This window comes from Danio rerio, chromosome 10 (genome assembly GCF_052040795.2).
Source record: "Danio rerio strain M-AB ecotype USA chromosome 10, GRCz13ab, whole genome shotgun sequence".
Taxonomy (NCBI): Eukaryota; Metazoa; Chordata; class Actinopteri; order Cypriniformes; family Danionidae; genus Danio; species Danio rerio.
In genome coordinates, this window is record NC_141030.1 from 24,438,440 (window position 1) to 24,459,013 (window position 20,574).

Here is a 20,574-nt window from a genome sequence, read left to right on the forward strand (position 1 = left end):
ATTTTTTAACTTGGGGAACAGTTTGACATGAATTATGCGCCGTTTGTTTGAAGCACAGCTATAATTTTCATAACTACACCCACTGATAATAAAGTGCCACGGGTGGCTGTCTGTCACCTTGCCGGCATTCTGTGACAGATGACATCCTGCTTGGTTTATTCCCAGCTCTCTGCCTTCGTCTCATGCCCTCAGCGAATCACAGCAGCGCCCCGCAAAAGCACAAACATGCTCGACGTGAAATTAAGCTTTTTTTTTTCCCACCGACGCTGTCAGATAATGCGGCAAGGATGACGGTGACTTGTTTTACGACCTCATTTCTCGTTTTCAAACCTGCAGCTTCACTCTGTATTTTTCTATCTTCCTTTGTGACTTCGCCTATGAGAACAGACAGGGCAGGGTGTGCAGAACATAGACAAATGGGCTCTTGCTTTTGTGTTTATAGCTACCGGAGAGAGAAACCAAGATGACCAATAAAAAGAGGGGAAGGGGTCAAATGAAAACTTTAATTTGAGCAGCAAAGGTATTCATTTAAACTGGTGCAAAAGCTCATCATACGTTATTTTGAATTACTGCAGACAGGCCACTGTTCGAACACAGGTTTCTCTGAGGCAAGGAGCACAGTCCAGGGTGAATGGACAATTAGATCCACGTAGGCTGATCTGCACTGAGTTTTTCTCCAATTATCTCTGGTGTAAACCACGGGGAGGGGGTGGGATGAACCTGGCCCTTAGTGAATAATGATGTACAAATGAGTGGAGGGAGGGGGAGATATGGCAGAATAGTCCATGGCGGCTATATGTGAGGCCTGAGGTGCATGTGCTGGAAGGAAAAGATCTTTTCCATTACAAAGGTTTCACTGAGACAATTACATATTAAATAGAGAGTAAACAAAAGCTTCTGCTGACATATCTATTAAACAGACAAAATATTCTATGTTTAGCAGGATATAAAAAAAAAAAATCTGATTTCAGTATAAACCCAAACATCTTATTAAATCATTAAAAAAAAAACATACCTGGCAAAACTATTCAAAGCAAATATGCATTTTTTCTTCATTAGAAACACAATAGAGAACTAACTAAATAAATGTTTTAAAAAGAAATAAAATGAATGCTATAAATATTATTGTAATTATACACAACAGTTTTCTCTGATTTTCTGTGCTGCATGATGCAGAAACCGTTGTAATGTTATACTTGTCCATCTCACGTTTATTAGATTGTATGTGTTCTTGTGGATGAAAAGTATTTCAACATCACTCCAAACCCCAAACCAAAATTAATTAACAGCAAATAAAAAAAAAAGACTAAATGGACTTGTTTTCTGAAGCATCACTTATCTCAGATTTTTTTGCCAATAAAAGAATAAACAACATTTTAAAATATAATTTAATATATATTTTATATAATATAATTATAATATAATATAATTTTAATATATATTTTATATAATATAATTTTATATAATATAAAAAAGCAATATTATGACACTAACATCACAATATTGATGTTTTACTTGGCTGGATTCGCACTGGAAAAAGCTTTCATTCATCCATTTACGATAATGGTTCACATCTAAATTTTATCACTTGACCCAATGAAAAAGAAATAATTTGCCTTAAACATTATTTTCAAACTTAGGCTCATTCCGAAAACGTTAAGCATTATAAATGTTTCTGTACCTATATACGTTTCTGGAGATTACAAAATAATAGCTAGAGTAACGAATGACTTTGTCTTTAAAACAAACACTACAGGTGGTATGACAATGTTCCTTAACTCGCTAACCAGCTGACCGCTTACCTGCATGTGGAAGGTTTATCTGCTGTAACCAGTTTGTACGGTAACTTGATATGTACATCGGCGGGCTTGAGATGCAGAGTGGAGTTGACTGCAATGAAGGGTTTGAGTCAGGTAAAGAACGGTTCCAGAAAGCTGGTAAGAAAAAAAAACTAAAATAAAAAATAAAATAAACAAGTAAATAACATGCAGGGTTTGAATGTGATAAAATGTGGTATCTCCAGAAATGTATGTAGTTCTACATAATCAAAATGAACCTGGGTTGATATTTTCTATTTCCATGAGAACAATTTAATATAACCTGGTACAATGCATTTGTCTTGTTGAAGAAAGTTAATTAATTTAAATTCTCTTTTTGTTCTGAAGAAGAACATATACTATAGCTTTAATCAAAACAATAATTCCCATAAAATGTTCATTTATCCAATAAAAAGGGTAATGGTTTTCACATGTAAATTTGATAACTTGAGCCAATGTTTAATACACATGAACTGGCCTGTGTAATTAGCCTTAACATTTTACATTGGTCAAAACAACTATTTCTAAAATGAGCTCTTAATAAAAACATTTATATTTAATTATGTTTTGAACTTAAAAAACATAAAATATAGATTTTAGTAAATAAAAATATACTAAAATGTATTACTTCACAAATCAAATGAACTGAAATGAAAGATACTTTTTAATTGGATGAAGTACTGCTTGAAATTCTTTTTTCGGTGTCTTGATCAAAAGCCTTTTGTCAGGTTTCAAGCTTCTCAAATATGACAAGCATCTCAACATTTCAGTTAGGCTATAAGTGTGGATGTATATTACAGCACGGATAATTACATAATTAATGCTTACGTTAAAATGGCAAAACACTTCTTGTCTAGTGTTTGGACACTAATGTTTAGTTTATCCGAGGTTTATAAACCGTAGTTTTTTTTTTTTTTTTTTTATGAGCTGCTGATTAAAATAGTGGAGGTTTGATTTCAATGGATTAAATAACCTACCTAATTTCTGTTCTCTGTATCATAAAGAAGCAGATTTCTTGTTGTGGGTCTTGAACTAGGAATAAAACAATGTATGCTAAATGTTATATGCTGATTCCATGAAAATACCAGCTTCTCAAATTTAATTAACAAATTTGGTGGTTGGCTAATTTTGGTTCACATATTTCTCAGTCTCACCTATAACGAACCACAAGTGTGTTGTAGATCACATCAACACTGTCCTTCTTTACAAGCTCCATGTAACACCTTCCAGTGTAGTAAATTAGTCCGATTCACAATCATAAACAAAGAATCCCATGAGCCGGGGATTCCTTAGTTCATCCAAAGCATCATTCAGTCACAGAAATTGTTCAAATCCTTCCCTTAATGAATCTCCCCTTATTATATAGTCTTTGACTTTGACTAAACTGTGTCTTAAGGTTCCATAAAACGGAACCTTATGGCAGTGGATCTCAATTCCAGTACTCAGGATCCCCCTTTCTGTCTCTTATTTGACAAACAAGGATAAATTCATGGATCTCTCTGTTAACGAGCTCATGGTTTAAATCAGGTGTGTTACAAGCTGCGTCTCAAATGGCAAAATACACTATGCACTTACACACTCAACAGCATATGCGTAGTGTAGTGTCATCCCAAATGGAGCACAATTTTTTTTTTTTTTTACTAAATTCAAACCGTTTTCCTAATTATGTTTGACGGTTGCCAAATGAGTGCAATAAATTACCAGACTATCAAATAATAACTGCTACTAGTAATACCGCATTCACCATCGGGAGGCACTATAATCACTGTAGGAGAATTTTGCTTTCACCATCCAAAATAAATAAAGATATCCAATATGTGCCCCTTCCGCTACGTGAGCAAACCGGCGGTCGTTGAGTGCATGAGATGTCCATAATTACAATCTTTATTTTACCGGCTGAATGTGTGAACGCACTACTTACACTATTTATGCTACAAAATGTTGTAGAATAGTGCATAAGTATGCGATTTGGAACGCAGCTACAAAATATCCAGTGCAGGGCGGGGTAGGTTGTGGCAGGGTGTGGCAGTGTGTGGTGGGGCGGGGCTCGAGTACTGGAACTGGGAACCACTGCCTTGTGGGCATGCTGTTAATGTGAAAAATGACAGTGTACATGGCTGCTCTAATTTGAAACTGAAAAGTAATAACATTTAGTTATTAAAACTAGTTTTAGGGCGTATTTCAGTTTTTTTATTTTTTATTTTGATGAATGGCTGGCAACCATTGATGAGGTAGTTTTCACTTTTGGTTGGACTATCCCAATAAAAACATAGTAAAAATTTGTTTTATTATAAAGATGTTCATCGGTTTGGATCAAAATTTGATTCCCCAAATTTCAGATCATTCCTATTCCCCTAACTGTATATGATGGAATATATTATATGATGGAAGTATTCTCAATATTTTGAACGCATGGAAAAAAAGGAAAAGGGTATTGTCTCAATGAACAGTGATTTAACTCAAAGGTACTGTATGTAAGTTTTTGAGTTTTTTTTAAGTACAAAAATACCTATTATATGTTTGCAGATGTTTAAGAAACATGTCAAGTGAACATAATTGTTTATCTGAAAAACGATGCTCAAGTCAGTTATTCTGCTTTGAAAATGGGTGTTACCTGCTGTCTTTGTTTTAGTTCTTTTAACCTGCTCAATGCCAGTTTATCCATTTATATTTCAGCACTCCAGGTTGCCTTAGTGGAAAACAGCTTATTTCATTCATTCATTCATTCATTCATTCATTCATTCATTCATTCATTCATTCATTCATTCATTCATTCATTCATTCAGAAAGGCTCTCAAAGCACGTGTCCACAACTGAAATGCAACCTCCGGTGGACAATAGCAGAATTTGAAATGAGACAGAGATTCAGAGTTCCACATGAGGTTATTAATTAGCAAAGAATATAAATATTACGAACGTAAACATTAGGTGAGCAGGTTACATTGTAACCCTATGTCCTAACAACAATTTGCACCAGATGAAACATGACAGAATTTTAATCCAGAAGCACAGAATATGCATTCACTCACGAATGGGTACGTTTTATAATCTAATTAATTCATATTAAACCTCTTTAAGCTTAATAAATGTACATGCTGAATCACTTTGTGTTGGTATTGAGTCACAATTCTAAAGATTAATTTCAAACAGTTTATTTAATTTGTAAGATCTGTGGTAAACTATCTGTTGCTGCTGCTTTCAGTGGCAATAAATGTCATTTAAAATGGCATTCAAACTCACATTGTTAGCATTTAACAGCTGCAAGAAATAGAAGCTGTTTGTAATATATCAATTCGAAGTGTTGATTAGAACAAAAACTTTTTTTTATATTGAGAATATTCCTTTTATCCCATGCTGTTGCTTTTATTTAGAACATAGTTTAAATCAGCCTTTAGGCTTGAGACTCGCTCCTGTTGGTCCTCATTCTGGCAACCTGAGCTTGCATTTGTTTGATCCAATAATGCCATATCTAGTTCAACCACTGGGTGTCAAACTTACATACTGCACCTTTGACTAATGAGACAAAAAGCACAAAAGTAGCAAACACATTGCTTTCATTATTCTGTATATACGGCATGTATAGCTCTGGGGTCAGGACTTTCTCAGAACATAACATTATCCTAAATTATCTTTTTTCAATGTGTTTTTTTTTTTAGGGTAAAGAAATGTTATACAGTATGTTGTTCATTGCAGAACTCTTCTATTTAAAAAAGTAGAAAAAATCCCTGCGAGTTTTGGAAAAGATCAAGCCTCAGCCAGCCAAGTAAGGAAAAGTAATGCAAAAGCAAGCCAAAAGTAACGTAACCCACTACTTACCATAAAAGTAGCTAAGTAACACAACTACAGTAGTTACTTTTTTAAGGAGTAACTCAATATTGTAATCCATTACTCTCAAAAGTAACATACTGTATCTATATTAACAAGTTAAACATTTGGATAATAATAGCTCATTATGTCGATCTATAGTCTTTTTTCTAGATTTGCACAGTGTAAAAGAATTATGGACATATATTAAAATGATGACATCCCTGAACATTTGATCTGGTCATGGGATGATTGAGGCTCTGTATTTGCAATATGGAGAGTAATAGACTCCATTCATAATTCATTTTTAGGTTGGAATTTTATGGGGGAAAATAGACGAAGCAGGTTATCTCACAGAAAGCCTTTCATTTATGCAGGCCTATAAAATGATGAATTCATCTCATCCCCAAACCCGAAGCTTAAGTGGGTTTTTTCCCTCAAGATCATCTCTTTATAAAGCCGCTGGGAGAGGGTTAGCGCCGGACCATTTTCTCTCTGCGCTCGCTGTAAGGTAAGAGAGTGTTCGTTCATGATATGAATCTCATTTGAAGCAGCCGGAAACATTGCTTTGCATGAGTGGCCCTATCGCACGACTGACGCGAGAAGCGCAGCGATTTGTCACCCGCTTCCCGCGCTTCTGCAAAGAGCTTGCAAGTAAACGCTCCGTAACCGCCACAAAACAGCCTAAACCACAACAGGCCATTAAAGTTACCTCACCATGAAGAGAGATTACAGCACCTTCTGAGGAAAATAGGTGAGAGAGCCTTCTGGCTTACATAACTGAAACCTTTCAGTAATATAGTCTTATTCAGGAGAGATGCCATATTTAATCTTGTTCTGCTGTACCGTGTCTTCTCTGATTTCCACTATACAGTATGTATCTTTTTACACATTTAATGATCAGCATCTGGGATGGCCCAGGACTAAGCATCAGCATTTTGAGTTGCTCAGTCTCTCTCTCTCTAATAGCTCCCATCAATTTTGTCCAATTTGGCTTCAGGTTTGTATGACACTAGATGTTTTATTATAATATCAGCTCACAGGGGACGCCGGGCTCAAAAGTAAGGATTATTTTTTCGCTTACCCAGTTGGGGAAGTAGTTCATATTTCTTCTTGACCTGCCAACATTATCACACTGGCCCAGAAATAAAAATAACAGTGTAAAGCTTAATTATGAGATGCAGAATGAAGACATTTAGAAACCGAACAACATGAGTTTACTGTTAAAACAACAAATGTCTGGCTGTGGTGTATAAAAATAACAATTCTATTGAAATTAAGTTTATTTTGTACACATACACACACACAAATCAATTATCAAGACTTATATGATGTCATTTTTATTGTCTTGATTTATGAATCTGAATTGATTTATGAATTTGTACTGTGAGTACACTGTAAAACTCAAAAAGTTAAGTAAAAAAGTACCATTTGAGGAAACCAATTGCAAAAAACCATTTAAGCTCAAAAAGTAATCATAATGAGCACTGTGAACTTAATCCATTTAAGTAAAAAAGCTATTTGAGCACAGGAAAACCCAATAAACGAAGAGAACTCAATCCAACTTAGTACTGTAAAACCCATTATGTTAAGCCAACTCAAACTGTTTGAGCAAACCGATTGCTACAAACATTTGAGTTAAAAAAACTAATCTATATGAGTACTGTGAACTTACTCCATTTAAGATGAAGTGATGAGGTATTGAATTAACTCTACCTTTAAGATTGAGATTAAAACTTTTTTCAAATTAGTAGAATTAACTTTCAGTAAATTTTGAGTTAACTACACTCATTTCATTTGATAAAGTTGACTGTTGGTTTTTACAGTGTAACAAATATTGAGCGAGAGAGTATCAGCTTTTTACAGCGTGACAAAGCTACAGTAAAATTCGATCAGTTGTGTGAAATATTAAATAAAATATTTAGAGGTCTGTATAAAGTTTTATTTAGGTCTTTTAAAAAGGTCATTTAATTTGATAAAACCTGTAGAAACCTTGTCGTTTCTAAGCCCATATACTTCCAAAAAATCTCTCTATGCCTAGAACACAATGTAAGTAAAAATAACTTATTAACCTGACTATCTCTTCTTGAAATTTCCCAGACATTCAACTGCTAGTCTACTCTGAGAGATTAGGAAAACTGACAGCGATCATATTATTTATAACTTTTACATTTAGCAGTTTATTGTGCAGTTAGTTTTCTGACCTTATTTTTCACAGACTATATCAGTCTGCTATAACTGCAGATTGTGCATCAAAGTGGGACAAAACACTAGCATTACTGTTATCCTTATTATGAGGGACTTTTTCAGTAGCAAACTTGAGTTTGTGACTTACACTTTAAAAAAAAAAAAAAACAGCTCCTCACTTGTGTGTCACCCACCTCACACGCCTTATTCTTGCAAAGGAAAAATATTCTGCACAGTTTTGACGCTGTTGCATCACATGTTACAACAGGAAAAGGCCCAATCATAATGTTCAAATGAGTTTTGGGAGCAGAACACCTCAAGTAGAGATTGTGAATTAATCCCATGTCCAGGTTAATGTTGACAGCGCTTTTTTTATTTTTTATTTTTTTAAGTGAATTAAATTATTGATGGGGACATTTCAGTAGTCGGTGCAAACTGGTGAGGATGTGTCCTCTCTGTCCATGCTAAATCTACTCCCCTGGTAAGATGCTATGAAGTATGGAACCTGCAACTTTTTTAACAACAACTGCAGGGCCTTTGTTTTTGTAGTCAATGGTTCGAAGAGACTTGATGAAACTATGGTCATACAAGCACAGGGCAACAATGCCACTTGAATATGTTTGCAGATATTTGAGAAACATGCTAAGTGAACCTTCTGCTTTGAAAATGTCTGTCATGTGCCGGAAGGTCTGCCTTTGTTTAGCCCGCCCAATTCAAGTTTAGCCATTAAATTTTAGCACCCTGTGTTGCCTCGGTTTTGATTCATCTGATCAGGAAGGCTCTCAAAGTGTGCGCCCGTGACTGAAAATTGACTTCTGGTGGACAGTAGCAGCCTCCGAAATGAGACGCAGAAAATGCAGATTCAGAGTTTAACATGAGGTGGTTATTAATTATCAAATAATATAAATATTATGAACGTAAACATTAGGTGAGCAGATTACATTGTAACCCTGTGTTCTAACAGCACGTTACAAGACGATAGAGTGATAAGCAATTTTGGTGTTTGCACCATAGATAAAACATGGCAGAATTTTAAATACAGCCATTCAGAAGCACAGAATAGTGCACTCCCTGCAATCCAACGAAATGGTATGGTTTACAATCAAATTATTACATATTAAACCTCTTTAACATTATTAAATGTACATGCTGAATTACAGATATTTGTGAGTAACAAATCTAAATTTCAATTTCAATTATCTATCTGACAACCTGCACTTGCGTGTGTTTTGAACCAGGCATGCAACAACAAGTTCGACCACTGGGTGTCAAACTTACATGCTGCACCTTTTTCAAACTTCATTTTGAAAACTAGCTTGACACCATTAAAAAACCATCCAGGGGCTTTCTAAGGCAAGTCTATCCCAATCAGTAACCTATAGTAAACAACAGCACAACCCACTGAACAGACTGTACATCTAGTCCTCATATCATTTTCATTGCATAAATGAAATATGGTGTCTCTACCAAATAAAGTCAGTTTCTCCTCATGTATTGTCTTGTTCTCTGTCATAACCTCTGCTTATTTCTAACAGAATTATACCATTGCAAACAACAGCTCTGGAATAATTGACTTGTAGCTCTGCTTTATTCATTTTAATTTTCTGACTATGCTGGAGAAACCTGACCGCACTCGTCAGCTCTGCTTCAGACACATTCACAGTGATGAGAAAGAGAGAGAGCAGAGCTCCACCGGCGTCTTCCATCTCACAAGAACAAAAAGGAAATACAAGTTTAGTCAAGTGTGAAGGAAGTACTCATTATAAAAGTGAAACATGTCAGTTTTGGTGTAAGAAATAAATTTAAAATGCATTTGACTTCTTCCTCTCTCCAACAATAGAGCACTTTTACATTACATGATTAGTGTTGCTCTGGAAAAAAAGGGCTCATTTTCACACTTTAAAACTCTTTACGAAGTCAACACATCCTTTGGGGAATATTCTCCGTTCCATCATGAAATCTAGTGGAGTTCAGCCGAGAGGTTGTCAAGTCTCACTTTTCCCCCCATTTTACTCCCCAGAACAAAAGACTTTCTGTCTCCTGGCAACAAAAGAACAAATTTATGGAGAGTGGAAGAGAAGAAATGTGACAGCATGTGGCACCCAAAACATATGCTTTATTTTTTTTACAGAGACTATTCAAAGTCCCTCAACCGTTTCTTCAAAAACACATCATGCGCTGAATAATGGCTTTGAGACTCGCCATTATCTTGAATTCAATGTGTTGTTGTTTTGAGGCACAATCTGCACTATCGTAATTGGCCAGCCAGGCCTGGTGTGTGTAGCTCTTGTCTGAAAACACAGTAAGTCGGGTCTGTGAGTTAGTGAACTGGGAGAGATACTTCTCCTGGGAGATACGGGCCTGGCACTGAGGACAGTGGAAGAAAACGAGCCCCCCGAAAAGAGAAGGGAAAAAAAGGTAGTGACTTTGCACTCCGGGTTCGAGATGGAACCTCCAATTCCACATGGCTTTAGAAGATCCAGTCTGGGAAGCAACAAAAGTGGATGGGCTGAAATTGGCTGGATGCCGAGGGAGAGAGGTGTATTGTTAGGGCTACGGCGAAACCTCGCTGCCTGAGGAGGGAGACAATGATCTTCAATTACCAACAACTCTCAGTCCAATTTACTGCGGACATGAGAGGAGGAAGGACGAAAGAATTGTCTTCAGAGAAGAGCTTCGGGTTGTAGAGGATGAAACTTTTCCAGAGTGATCTGCGAACAGAGGAAAAAGGTGAGATTTTTCTTTTTTTTATGTGCGGCTAAGTGGATCGACATATAGAAAAGTGAATGGGAGCCTTTTAATTAGATGACGGACACAAAGAAAGGGAGGTTTTAATTAGAAAGGAATTGATTCCGAAAGGAAGAAAGTTTTATTCAGAAGGGAGATGGGAGGAAGGAAAAAATGGGAGCTTTTAATGAGACTACCAGATCAGAGCTTGCGCGAGGAGGAGGATTGCAATTTCGTTATTTGAGGTAGATGGGATGTGACACTAGGAAGTGCTTGTCATTAATGGCTATGCTTGTCATTAGACGCGTGATGTATTTCACTATAGGCCGCAACTCAGATGCTGGAAAATCAACTCCAGTAGATCGGAGTAGTAGGGGTCCCACTCTAAGCCAAATGTCAAGTTGATATTTGATATATGCTGAATTTATATGACCCATAATGAATAAAGAAACATGCAGCCCGCAAGTTGAGCAGTGTTTCCAGAATTCTGTGATTCTACACTCTACATTCTACACTAGAAATAAAGGTGCAAGAGCTGTCACTGGGGTGGTACACATTTTAAAAGCTACACATTTGTACCTTAAGGGTCCCTATTAATACATCAAAGGTAGATATTAGACTTTGGAAAATACAAAGGTACAAATATAAGCTTTTGAGGTACCAATATGGACCCTTTAAGTACAAATGTGTATCTTTTGACAAGGTACCACCCCAGTGACAGCTCTTATACCTTTATTTCTGAGAGTGTAGAATCACTTAATTTATTGAAAGATTTAAGCAAATGCAACTAAATTCAATGAAGCTTGCCATTTATTTTCAATAGTACTGCATATCTCAGAAATGCAATGTCAGACAGAATGCACTCGCTGCAGCTAGTGACGTCACTGAGGGGTAGGGTTAGGTGTGGGCATCAAAAAGCATTGCATCCAGCTCAGATTGCAACTGCACCGAGTCTGCATCCAGACCCATCTCAAGATTTTGGCCAGCCGTGACTAATGTTCAACGTATGTTCAAATGTTGAAACGTATGTTCAAATTCCTTCCGCATTGTTTTATATCCGAAAACATTATATTTGTGGATAGAAAATGCTCATCCAGTGTTTATCATCATATCATTTATTAATATCATTCTCCCTAATTGTGTGACCCATTCTATATGCATTTATCTCAGGCTTCGTATACACTAATACGTTTTTGTTTCAAAAAGTTTTGCTATAGTTACGCCTTTCGTCCACTCTACCCCAGAGTTTTCGAGCCCTGTTTTGGTGATGCTGAGGAGGCCAAATTCATTTTAAAACGCTGGTGCTCCATGTCAATGTGAATAGGGGAAACGGAGACATCTGAAAATGGAGACATTCACCTACCGTATCTGATTGGACTTTTTCTCAATATTAAGTAGCCTACACAAAATTCAGTCTTGCATCCTTTCCTTGTAAGTTCAGACTTTGCAAGTTTGATATAGAACACAATCTCTCAAGGACACATCGGGTAAATCTTCAAAGGTACTGGCAACTTATCTTAAAAACAAAATGAAAACATGAAATAATGAACTGCATATTTTCATTTTGATATAAGCAAGTTAACAGACAGCAAACATTCTAAGCCATCGTGTTCAGGGGCGTCGCTAGGGGGGAAAGTTAGGATGATTCCAAGTGCCCATACAATTAGGGTTCCCCCAGAGAGATTATAAAGGGCCCACACCAATCCACGGCCAACACCCCCCCTCCCCCTCCTCTGTAAACAAATTGTGCAGTGCTTGCCCTGTTCTAGAACAGAATGTGAATGATTGGTTAGTATCACCTATCAATTACTCGTTTCAGATTACAGGGAGCAACAGCCGTGAAATTATAAAGGTCTGGATACGAGAAAATGAAAATAACACTCACATATTTTGTTTTAGAAACCACCTAAATTTACAAATATTGGCACATCTTATTAGTGATCATGTGCTGAACGTTAATCCACCATTTAGACTTTTCAAAGAGTGGATAAAAGACTTCCAATGGGTTAAAGTCCGCTGTGAAAATGACTAAAGCCATAAAGCCGATGGGACAAAGTTTTCAGGTAAAAGTGTTTGCCACATCTACACATTTTAAGCACAAGATGCTTTAAAGTTATTTAATCCTTCATTTAATCATCACAATGCTGTCAGTCATACAATGAAGCAGCGCAAACACCATCGCAAAAGAGCATGCATTCACTGAGATTAATCCAATAGAGTGGAGGAACTATGACATCAATTTGAACGCAAAAACCCAGATGCGAGTTGGCATTCTAGCAGTTCTGGTTCCCTTGTCCCAACGTCAATGGGATTTCAGTTAAATCATTTAAAAAAGGTTTGTGGCTAACACAAACTCAAGATACTTTCACATTTTATTCTACAACATTAAGCACATCAGTTACATCACACTCTTGATTTTTAAAAATGGCTACGCTTTTTTAAAAAGATGATTGCTATCAAGTTGCTTTCACTTTTAAAGACTGTCAAGACAAATAAATTTGTTGATCATTTATTTTAAATAAACAATATTATGAAGATACTGCTTACCAGTGCAGCCTGTCTCTTTCCTGCTCTCAGTAATGCAAACGTGTGAATAAATGTTAAAATATATATAGAACAATTTTGAGATATTGAGCTTCAATGTTTTTGCATTTTATAGCAAACAGTAAGTGTTTAACATTTGTTTATTAAATAAAAAAGTCTTAAAATTTAAACAACTTATAAAAAAACATCCAATAATGTAAATAAGTTGTCATTTAATAAGAATATGTCAATAACTTAACTTTGTCAAAAATGTCAGATAGAACCTTATAATTTTTAACGTGATCAATTGATTTTACGTCATTTTTTTTTCTTCATCTGAACACATTTAACTCCATCTTAACTGCAGTATTTACACTCCTCCTTAAAATGAATATATGACTGTATGGGCTGCTTTTTGTTGTACTTTGTGTCAAAAAAAAAAAAAGAGAATGTTGTTCTCTACTTATGATGGGATTTGCAGACATTTGATAAACCTGTCTTACACCTCATTTCTGTCATCTGTTAACTGACTAAGGTAAGCGGGGTGCGCACGCGAGTGATACACTTATTTAAAATAAATGTTATGATAATACTATGTAGGCACATTTATACAAACAGTTTTAAAACTTTTACAACAACCGTAAAGCAAAACAAAATGTATTTCCCACGTAAAAAACTATCCAAAAGGCACGTAGGTCTATACAGATGTGTTTTTGCGTATTTATTTGTGTAAAATATATAGCATGGATTATAATGTAATAAACCAACAGAGTAAATCTTTTTCATAGACCATATTTCTAAAAATAAGCTTGAAAAGTTGTTTGACATCACAGGCGAGCGCCCGAAAGGCACTGTAGTCAGTTTTTCACTATAGTTTCAGTTTTTGTATTTGTATTTTAGTCTTAAAGTGCTAAAAGATGTATTTTCGTGTGAGGATTTTCCGGTTGGACAAAACATGTCCAAGTGTAATGAACAGTGTTTGATCACAGAGCTTTTTATTTGCAATCTTCGAAAAGCCTATGGGAAAATCCTATAGGGATTTTATCGAGGGAACCAGTTTTATGCTAGCAGCTGATTAGCCTACAAGGTGACGTCATAGTTCCTCCACTCTATATTGCTGCTCATGAAAAGACCATTATTGCTATTAAGATGACATATGCAAATAATAAGTTACGTGTCAATATCATCTGTGCAATATCAGACACTACCTGCGAGAACAGCACGGTTATTATCGCTAACTGTTAGTTTTAAAAGTTAGCTCAGATCATCTCATTCACATCAAGCAGTGCGTGCAGGGCTGACGGGCGATTGCAGATATTTTTCATTTGTTAGTTTTGACTAGTGTTGATTTCAAATGCTTCAAATCTGTTAATATAAAACTTGTAGTAGTAGTGCTCATAATTTTGGCAGGAGCTCCCAAATTTTTTAAGTTAGGAGCATCTATTCCACCAAGCAAAAGGGTTCATTTTGAGCCCTGATGCATGTTTATAACAAAACGGAGCCTATAACATAACTGCCTCCTTTCATTTTCAGTGAAAAATACAAAATATTCCCTCTCTTTCGATGAATATCAGTTTTAATAATCAAAAATGGCCATTATAAAAGGATAATGTACAATATGTTTACACATTATAGGAAATAAAGGGAAGCAATCAGTTAAATGTGCAGAATCAGTGTATGTGGTTACATAAATGAATATGTTAACCAATCTTTGCTCAGCAAAAACACGTTACCTGAGATCAAGTGATAAAAATAAACATGTTGTTACATATAGACAACAAGATGAATTAAATATCATGTTCAATAAATATAGTGAGATTAGATCCAGTGGTAGATTCTTGATGAACCGTCCGTGCACAGCTCTCACCTTGGGTTTTGTGCTCAAAGCACCCACTGACTGCCTGGGGCTCAGACGTGTGCATAGCTGCAGCGCATGCCAGCATTTGTGTGTGTGTGTGTGTGTGGTCACGCGAGATGCGTTTTCAGCAGTGCAGTGTAGATGTATCTTTTCAGAAGTGCTAGGTGAAATGCCAGTATAAATGCGGATCGTTTTCATTCTAAAATGCCATTTTAAAGCTAAAACATAGTTTAATTGGGGTCTCAGTGTTGCTTTTATATAAACAGACCAGCGGTTCTTGAGGTAAAAAATTTATGATAAAAACTACCCAAGATGTGTAAATTTGTACTTTAAAACAAAACAATAAATAGTACCACATTTTTTGATAAATTCACTGTTTTAAGCTGCAATCATTATATTTTTTTTTCCGGTAAAATCCATGAGGGACTGGTAGAGCATTGAGCAGACAAAAAACAGCCACAGACGGTATTTTAACAGGCACAGCATGGTGACTGCATTTGATTGCTGGTTGACAAGTAGGAAAGGAATAAAAAAGCAGTGTAAAAAAAGCCTTACCATAACAATAGACAATACGATTAATATGATTCAAATTTTGATAAATGGGATGTAAAATTGTAAATGACATACAGTTGAAGTCAGAATTATTAGCCTCCCTTTGATTTTTTTTATCCTTTTTAAATATTTCCCAAATGATGTTTAACAGAGCGAGGATATTTTCACAGTATGTCTGATAATATTTTCTCTTCTAGAGAAAGTCTTATTTGTTTTATTTCGGCTAGAATAAAAGCAGTTATTCATTTTTAAACACCATTTTAAGGACAAAATTTTTATCCCCTTTATGCTATTTTTTGATAGTCTACAGAACAACCATCGTTATACAATAACTTTATTTGCCTTTAAAGGTCACTCTAAGCTGTATAGAAGTGTTTTGAAAATATCTTATTTACTGTCAGTATGGCAAAAAAAAAAGTTGTTAGAAATGAGTTATTAAAACTATTATGCTTATAAATGTGTTGAAAATAAAGGTCTCTCCGTTAAACAGAAATTGGGAAAAAAAAAATAAACAGGGGGGCTAATAATTCTGAATTCAACTGTATATCTATACAGTGCCTATAGTAAATGATCACATCCCTTTGAAATAGTTACTTAATTTGTCATACAGTCTGTAATCAAATCACATTCCAAATAACTTTTCCAGCCTTTGAAATGTTATTGTAGCCATCTCTTAACCTTTGAATTTCTACAACTTTGAAAGCAGGGTGCAATCAAAGTAAGGTATAGATTTTCACAGGGTGTGATAATATTCTAGAGCCACTGTAAATATTTATGTATTTTCATGCCTTTCAATATCTGGAGTAGACCATTTAAAATTCCATGATGCTCCAGAAATTTCATGACCCGTGGGAACCCTGGAGCAGAAAACAAATCATGGCATGCTTCACAAACAGTGCTTGAGTAAATCGAAAGGATTTGCATTATCCGCCTTTTGTCCCCTAATCACGTGCATCCAACCTCAGCAGTCGACAAACAGGTAAAACCATTCTCCGACACCTTAGACAATTGCCGCAGACTTAGTCCGACAGCACAGCAATTATACTTTGATACGGAGGGATTGAAAGAGCAGAAAATGAGCGCGGCGCGGGTTGATCAGAGTCTCCCGCGGCTGAGATCAGCTGATGCCACTCAGCCGCCCAGGTGTGTGCTTAATCAGGAGCGCTTCTCCTTTAGGTTTCACGTCGGACAGAAGGAGCAGGTCCGCCGGGAGCCCGCCTGTCAGTATTCATCTTCTAAATGAGAGCCCCCTTCCCCACTCCATCATGTAGCCTGTCTCTTCTTCTCTGGGAACTGCCAGTTCTGCTCTCCCCAGCAGCTACAACATTTCTCAACAAAACGCCGTGTTTTCCAACTGTACCCTGACTGTCTTTACAAAGCCATCAAGCAAGTGCAGGAAAGCCGCCTCTGCACCCTTAGAGGGAGAGGAAACACTATAGCTCGCTGTGCCTGTAGGGCTCATTCAGGTGCATAACAATATCCGACAAACCTGTCGAATAAATGCAAACAATGCCGCTACACAAAACGCCGTGGAAATTATCCGTCCCTACTCGCGCAAGATAAATATGTAAAAGCAGCTCTGATTAGGCTCTCGACTGATCCTTCTCCAAAATAAAGTGCTTCTCTCTGCCATTAGCGGCGTGTTTTGTACTAACTCCGTATGGCCTTCAATAAAATCGTTCAGAGCAGCTGTACACATGATGTTTAATTGCACCCCCTGTGTTTACAACAAAAGATCCATCTTTCTTTGCTCTCCATTTCCTTGCCTTTACTATCTACCTCCTGAGCATCTGCTTCTATCCACTTTGTCTAAGGTTGCTAAGTGAGTTTCTCGCGGGAGAATCTTCCCGTTGCTATATCGAATCTTGTCTTGATTTAAGAAGTTTGTGTTTTCTCTAACTTTCCTTTTTAGGCTTCTGTTGCATGCTGAAAAAACAAGGGAGCGCTGTTGCCTGGCTGGACCTCTTTCCCATAGGACTAGAGGAAGAAAACACGGATGCCCACAAGTGTAGATGCAATCGAGGAGTCAGAAATACACAATGTGCTACTGGAATATAAAGGTATTATCAAACTGTTGTCTAAAGAAATATTTGCTAGCTTCCAGAATCTCAAATACAAAAAGGAATACACTGCATGAAGAGACTAAAAATAATTCAAGGGGGTGAGGGTGTGAGGTAAATTACAGAAATGAAAATGAAACATCAGTTTGAAAATAAAAGCAAAGGTGTGAATGAATGTTAATTAACACCCATTTGCAAGGAACAACCTCGTTTTATTTATTTTGGTCCATGCTTAATGTGATGTGTCAAACAACATAAACTAAACCAGCTATCACATTTGCTAACCTGTCTAAACGGCAGCGTAATTAAAACCCTTTTTTGCCACAAAACATTTTTTTTTTCCTAAGGATTCCAAGGTTAGGTGCTAATCAAATTAATGAGAGCAAATCATCAACAAACATGATACTACATACATTATGGCCAGCGGGGGAGTAATAATTTATTTGGCTTCAATGTAAGGTTATTGAAAGTGCCACAAAAGTGCATTACTGTAATAATAAAAATAATATGTCCTTATATTTATATAGCAATTTTCTGGACACTCAAAGCACTTTACGCATTTTTTGGGGGGTGACCATACACCAGCTGATTGGTGGAGAGGAGACAGAGTGATAAGGCCAATTATGATAAGGGGGTGGTTAGGAAGTCATGATGGACAGAGGCCAGTGGGCAAATTTGGAAAGGATGCTGGGGTTAAACGTCTACTCTTTTTTTGAAGGACATCCCGGGATTTTTAATTACCACATAAAGTCAGGACCTTGGTTTAACGGTCATCGGAAAGACGATGCTCACTGAGCAATAAAGAGTCCCCATCAATATACTGGGGCATTAGGACCCACACAGGCCGCAAGTTGAGCACCCCCCTGCTGGTCTTACTAACAACGCTTACAACAGCAACCTGGCTTTCCCATGTAGTCTCCCATCCAGGTACTGACCAGGTGCAGCCCTGGGCGACCATGTGAGAGTTGCAGAAAGCTAGCTGCCGGTTTCTACCAAAAACTTGTGTGAAATTCTATCAATATGAATGAATGAAGACAAGCACAGAATTTAGCACAAATTATGATACAGACCCAGATACCAAAACTACCATAACTATTTCTCACAGCTGGTATTATCTTTTTGAGTCATTCCACAAAGCCAGATGAAACTCTTAGAGAAAAATACATAAGCACTACCCAGTCTCATCCATATTAAAGCACAAACCAGCTCTTTGTTTAAGAATATGTAAATAGATATCTAAATAGATATCAACCAAATATATAATAACCTCACAGCGTCTTTGTTGTGACAACTTGACATTACCACAAAACTTAACTTGTCATAAACCTGTCATGAACATAATTTTGTAATGAGGTCATTATTAACATGCTTTGAGTCTCATATAAGCATCACCCCAATTACAGTGGTACAAATTGAATTAGTCATTAAATGCCATTAAATATTAATGACACTGTTATTAATTATTTATCGATAATTATTAATAACATTATTTGACAGGTCGGTGGGGTGGTGCAGCAGGTAGCGCTGTTGCCTCACTGCAAAAGGGTTGCTGGTTTGAGACTCGGCTGGGCAGTTGGCATTTCTGTGGGGAGTTTGCCTGTTTACTCTGTGTTCTTGTGGGTTTCCTCCAGGTGCTCTGGCTTCCCCCACAGTCCAAAGACATTTGCTACTGGTGAATTTAATAAGCTAAATTGTCCATAGTGTATGTGTTTGAATGAGAGTGAATGGGTGTTTGCCAGAGATGGGTTGCAGTTGGAAGGACATCCACTGTGTAAAACATTTGCTGGATAAGTTGACGGTTCATTCCGTTGTGGTGACCCCTGATAAACAAAGGGACTAAGCAAAAAAAAAAAAAAAAAAAAACTAATGAATTATTTGACAGAATATTAACACTTTTTTTTAACGAGAATCTTTAAGACAAATTAACTTTTTCACCAAAAAAAGATTATCAAAAAACCTTTATGACACCTTAATAATCTCCTCTTGACACTTATGTTTATGACAGATTTATGACAAGTTATGTTGTCTAGGTGATGTCAAGTTGTCATAGTACAATCAAAGACAGGATGTAATGTATTTGTTTATGCTAACTAAATGACTCTTATTGACAGATGTCAAAAGCATAGTCTGTCATACTTCATAGTCTGTGTCATGTCATGTTTATAATAATATCATGACAGTCTCTTGAAAATTACCTTCAAGTAAAATGTTACCTCGATGCTTGGTTTGGGCATTGTGGAGCTGTGCGTCAATGGATTTGCTCTTCAGTGTTTGGACTTTCAGCAATGAAAATAAAACTACGCTGAACTGAACTAAAGTGAACTTCAACTCTGAAAACTGGACTGACAATCTACATTGTAAAAGCACTATAGAAATAAAGAGGAATTAAATTGAATTGAATGTTACACTGTCACTGTGCATTTAAGGAATAATTGTTGTAATGCTGTGTATTTCAAAAGCTGTTGCAATATATATTTAAATACTGAATAAATAAAAAAACTTTGTCTATTCCACTACAGTCTATGTGTATTCCTTCATAGATTCACTTTGTAGTGACACTTGGTACAGTAACAAAGTGTACAGGGTTGGCATTTGAAAGGTGCCTGTGGCAAAATGAATATTCACAAAAAAATACCCCTGCATAATTACATTATTTATCCTTATTATTATTTACTTATTTGTATAGTTGTCGCAACATGCATTGTTTTATTGCACCAATACGAACTGTGTTACTGTTGAGCTTATGAATGCATGATTGCATGAGAATTATGAATGTTAAGTGATGACGTACAGTATGGAATACTGCTTCCGGGTCCAAGCCTCTACTCATTTGAATTGAGAAAATATTCGTTTATGACCACTTTTTAGTCATATTACACATTAAAGTGAATTGTATATAAAATCATGGTGTACAAAACAGTCACTGGACTTGCTGCATCACAGACACCAATATTTTAAGAATTAAAAAAAAAAAAAACTGCTTTCTGGCCATTGGATATTAGACATGTATATATTGCGATCATGATTTTTGAAAGTATTACATCAC

The 20,574-nt window shown here is 36.4% G+C and overlaps 2 long non-coding RNA genes across 3 annotated transcripts in view; one reads left to right on the forward strand and one right to left on the reverse strand.

Annotated features, from left to right (window-relative positions):
* Positions 1-490: 490 nt before the first annotated feature.
* LOC147835052 (uncharacterized) lies at positions 491-3,276 on the reverse strand. Its single transcript, XR_015501101.1, has 4 exons — positions 2,972-3,276; positions 2,795-2,849; positions 1,803-1,951; positions 491-819 (listed from the first exon to the last, which is right to left on the reverse strand). It is a non-coding gene; the product is annotated as an uncharacterized LOC147835052 (long non-coding RNA).
* A 4,767-nt stretch (positions 3,277-8,043) lies between these two features.
* Positions 8,044-20,574, forward strand: part of LOC147835053 (uncharacterized) — a 55,553-nt gene continuing 43,022 nt past the window's right edge. The window contains exons 1-2 of one of the 2 annotated variants that reach the window (XR_015501086.1): positions 8,044-10,538; positions 17,381-17,528. This is a non-coding gene — a long non-coding RNA (uncharacterized LOC147835053). The remainder of the gene's footprint in view (positions 10,539-17,380; positions 17,529-20,574) is intronic. The other variant, XR_015501084.1, reaches the window with a different exon arrangement.